This window comes from Cucumis melo, chromosome 12 (genome assembly GCF_025177605.1).
Source record: "Cucumis melo cultivar AY chromosome 12, USDA_Cmelo_AY_1.0, whole genome shotgun sequence".
Taxonomy (NCBI): domain Eukaryota; kingdom Viridiplantae; phylum Streptophyta; class Magnoliopsida; order Cucurbitales; family Cucurbitaceae; genus Cucumis; species Cucumis melo.
The window spans coordinates 19,791,862-19,796,673 of NC_066868.1; the positions used below are offsets into that span (position 1 = coordinate 19,791,862).

General features: G+C 33.1%; 1 long non-coding RNA gene and 1 other non-coding gene across 2 annotated transcripts; one reads left to right on the forward strand and one right to left on the reverse strand.

Annotated features, from left to right (window-relative positions):
* Positions 1 to 295: 295 nt before the first annotated feature.
* On the forward strand, positions 296 to 376 carry LOC127145036 (small nucleolar RNA Z103). The gene has a single exon (XR_007816816.1). It is a non-coding gene; the product is annotated as a small nucleolar RNA Z103 (small nucleolar RNA).
* A 2,588-nt stretch (positions 377 to 2,964) lies between these two features.
* On the reverse strand, positions 2,965 to 4,453 carry LOC127144521 (uncharacterized). Its single transcript, XR_007816308.1, has 3 exons — positions 4,338 to 4,453; positions 3,181 to 3,414; positions 2,965 to 3,097 (listed from the first exon to the last, which is right to left on the reverse strand). It is a non-coding gene; the product is annotated as an uncharacterized LOC127144521 (long non-coding RNA).
* Positions 4,454 to 4,812: the final 359 nt, after the last annotated feature.

Sequence of the window (4,812 nt, forward strand, 5' to 3'; positions counted from 1 at the left end):
ACTTTTATATTCTACCAAATTGTTAAATTCCCTTTCTCTCACAATTAAAATAACATTATAAGCTTTTAATTCCCCCTCTCTCTCTCTCGCAAAAACGCAAATTAACCATCCGTGTAAATCTGAAGACTAACTAAAACCGTTGCTGTTTATACTATGTTGTTGTGTGTTTATCACGCTTTTGTCTGATCCATGTTTCTTTACCTTTAATGGGTTTTTTTTCCTCCATTTATAATTCTTTTACTGATACTTATTGAAGTTTGTTTAAGATGTATTTTTGTATTGCGTTGGAATGAAGTTGGATGTGATGATACTTTCCCCAAGTGATCGACGCTAATTATACTATGCTGGTGTTTTTATCACATTCCGTCTGATTCATCTTCTTCGACTTGAATTTTCTGATTTTTCTTCATTTTAATATTGAATTTTTTTCTTTCATCTTGACTTTATATCTAAATTTTTTCAAGTAATTGACTTGAAATTCTAGCATTCAATTGCTTTTAATCTAATGTTGTCTCTGAAGATGGAAGTGACGATACTTTCCTTAAACGCTCGACGCCGAGTATACTTTGCTGGTGTTTTGCAACACTTTTTATCTGATCCATCTTACGACACATAACGATTTCTTTTACATTTGTTTATGATGTTTTAATTTAGTGATTAGTACTTTGGTTTGAGGATTAAAATTTCTATATGATGGTTGGCAAATTTAAAAGGATTACTAAAGTGTGTACTGAAATTCCATATATGCATATTGAATTGTAGGTTTCCAATCGCATCCAAAGATTTAATTGTCTTTTAATTATGTCTAAAGAATCAATATGATACATGATCTTTTGAAGTTTGACGGGACCAAGTTCGAGCAATCTCTGCTTATGAAAGGACCTATTACTTGAAACTCCAATTACAACAGAAGTAAAGATAATTCCAACCTATTACTTCAAAGGAGATCATGGTATATCAATTGTTACCAGTGATGTAGTAGCCAAACTGGAGTTTGCCAAATAGAATTAAACTCAGTACTTAATTTCAAGCACTAGCTAGCATAATTCCTCGTGTACTTACTCCTTACAATTTCCTTTCGATGTGAACTTGTAATGCTACAAAATCACGTAAAATGAATTAGTGGCTTGTTTAACTTTCTTATATTCTTTATTGGACAATTATATAACTATAGAAGCATAGGAAGCCGGAGAAAATAGCAAATGTTTGTTTACACCATAATGCCAAAGTTAGTTGCGAGCCCTCTGAATTTGCCACATCAATTTTCTTCAAGTGGCTTTCTACTGATATGCCAACCAACAATTCAACTTCCCATAGAAATTCATTCAATACAAAGAAAGATTAGCCACAACTTGTTCTAGCATAAATCCTGATGTTGAATCCAAATTACTCCAAGAAAAAGACGAGTTGAGTCTTAAATCTTGTTCAGTAGAAAAATATGAAGATGACTGGAGATACATATATGTCAGTTACTGGCTTTCTCGTTAAACATTTTAATTCAAGGTGTGTGTTGTTTCCCATGTTTTTTTCTTCATTGTTATTATTTTCTTAAATCTTAGTTTTCACTATGAGTTCCTTTCCAGGTTTACTGTCTGTTTCATTTATGTTCAGATGCCACTCTTTCACTTCGAGCTCTAATTTTACCCCATAATCCGATGGTAAATATGAGAAAAATGATTAACTAATTTTGCAACTCACTTTTTGTTTATGTTTCATTATCATTTTCCTAATTATTTTTACTGCAAGTTTGATGTTGCTTCGCTAGTTCTTGTGGGATCACCAGTTTTAACGTTACAGCACATAGCTTTTCCGAAATTTCATTCTAATGGAGGTGTGTTTGTCTATTTCACTTTCTCATTATATGTTGCAGTTGGAAGGCATCATGCTAAGTATTGTCTTGCCTTTTTTAACGTTGAAGGCTTGTTTTGTATAATTATTGAAAGCGATAAATCAACGAAAACACCGAATGACGTGAAAATCCGAGTACCTAGAGAAAAACGAACGATATTTCTTTTCTTATTATTTTTTGATAATTACAAAAGGTTCAAGAGGAGAATAAATAGAATAATACATTCATATTGACATGTACTTAGGAACTTGATACTTTGTTCTGTTATAAACATCGTGACTTTGTTTGTTTGTAAAGTTTTATTTGTAGTGTAGGTGTTTTGTTTGTCATATATACTTTGCGTTGTGTTGTTATAATAAGCGTAGGTGTTTTGTTTTCTGAGTATTCGATTTAAGTATCTCTAATGACGATTTTTAAAAAAGAAAAGTATCTTTAATGTCCATTTAAAACACTAAAACACCCCAAAAGATAGTTATGGATTGTAAATGGGCCACCACAATCTTTAGAGGTGCACAGTTTGTTCCAAGCTAGCCAATGGATTTTTTGACTTGTGAGGAGATGAACCCCATGGTGGTCTTACCAATATTCATTTAAAAAAAAAAGTAGATTGGGAGAATTGAAGTTCTCAAGTTTTCAAGGAATGAAAACACTACAAGAGACGGGGGTACTCCCGACGCCAAAAAACGTCGGCAAAAATGAAAAGTACGTCGGAATAACCTTTCCCGACGTACAAAACAGCGTCGGGAAGAACGTCGGGAGAAATGCGTCGGGAGAGGCTTTCCCGACGCCATACCAACGCGGCGTCGGGAAAGCCTCTCCCGACGCCTACTAAGCGTCGGCATAGCCTGCGTCGGGAAAGAGGCATTCCCGACGCAAGCTATGCCGGCGCACCTCCCGGCGTCGGAAAATACTCTTTCCCGACGTTTTCTTTACATCGGGAATTCCTTTTTATATATTTTTTTAATATTTTGTTTCTACTTTTTTCCTTATAATATTTCGCTTAAACATTCACAATGATGTTCAGATTGTTGAAAAAAAATTCTGACGTTTTGGATTAAATTAAAACAAATTGAATATAAGTTAAAATAAATTAAGAAATATACAAACACAAATTAAAAAAATAGAATTAAAATTAATAATACGAATAAGTTCACTACAATAAATATAGTTCTCAAAATAGAAAAAACATAAACATAAGAAAAAGTCTTCCAACGAGGTTCGTATGCGCGTCATTCTACACCTTCGGTCCTAAAAATGATATAAAAATAACTAAATTTAGTACATAATCATATATTTGCAAAAACTTAAGAATAATAGAGACATATACGTACCGCAGAGTTAGGGATCATGTGGTAGTCCCTGTTGTGCACGAGTAAATTCTTCTATCATCTTTTTCATACTTTCCACTTGTGAAGCTAATGCTTGGTGATTTCTATCTTGTACTTCAATCCGTTCCAAAGCTTCTTGAAGTTTAGCTTGTAATTCAATCTCTTTTCAATTTAACTTAAACCTCCATCTCCCCAGATAAGTAGTAATTCCATTTCATAATAATTAATTAATCTATCCTACTACCACAAAAACAACAAAAGATTCGATGATAGAAAGAATGGACATAACATGGATATAAAAATAGTGTGGATACATTCAATTATAAGTTTATAAAAAGATATTTAAATTAATACATGAAGATTCAATTTAATCTGAAACCAGTTAAAAGGTTTGTAAAATAAAATCTATCACGAATAAATTATAAAAACTAATTAATATAGGGTGGCTTTTAATTAGTTTTAATTAAATAACAGAACTTTAATAACACAACTTTTATTCTGTTATATATTATTAAAAACTAATTACATACCACAGTTATTATTATGTACATGTTATCAATTTATGTTTATTTTGATCTCTTATGTTATTTATGTTTGAGTTTTTGAATGCTTAATCAAATTTTAATGGCATAAATCAGTTTAATTTAAAAATTTTAATGGAGTTTTTTCTTTTTTTTTTCTTGCTTCAATTTCTATTCATTCTTTTGTTTATTTTATTCTATTTTATTTTTACTCAATCTCTAAATTTTACCTAATTCCTTATCATGCCATTTTGTAGAATATTAAACAATATTTTTGTTCTATAGGTTTTCATGAAAAGCAATGGTCCATTTCACAATGGTTTTCATTGTTTTCAAATTTTCAATTTTAAATTATGATTTTCCCAATTCTTAAACAAACACTCATTTCAAATCAAGTTTTTAAAAACAAGATCAATTTTTTTAAAAATCATTTTCTTTTCGCTTTCATAACTCAAATGTATAGTAATAGAAAGTTAATTATGCCAAAACACAGAGATGGACGGCGGCGGAACAACGGCAGAACAACGTTGTTAATCTAAACTAATTTTCATAAAAAAAAAAAAAACCCTAAACTAATTTTCATCAGAAAAAACCTTAAAACATAAACTTAAACTAAATAAATTTTCATATTTCACTTACCTAAAGTGGCAGACGGCAGCGAGGGACAACGGCCAGGGAGGGCGGCGACGGACGGCAGCGGAACAACAGCAGAAATCGCGACGACTTCTTCTCCTTTCTTTTCTCCTCTCGGTTTCGGTTTTGTAATTTACAGAACTGAAACGAATTTAAAGGGGATTTCCCGACGCCGTGAAGTGGCGTCGGGAAATCCCTCAAAATGCGTCGGGAAAAGGGGAATTCCCGACGCTCATTAAACCCTTTTCCCGACATTTCATGCGGCGTCGGGAAAAACCCCTATTCCCGACGCCGCTCCCGACGCACTGTTCACGGCGTCGGGAATAGTTCGTTTTTTAAAATTAATTTACCCTTTTCCCGACGTATTCTCTCGACGCCTTCGTGGTGCGTCGGGAAAGATTGTTTTCCCGACGCATCTCCCGACGCGTTGTTGACGGCGTCGGAAAAGCCCTTATTCTCGACGTGCTTGATGCCGACGTGC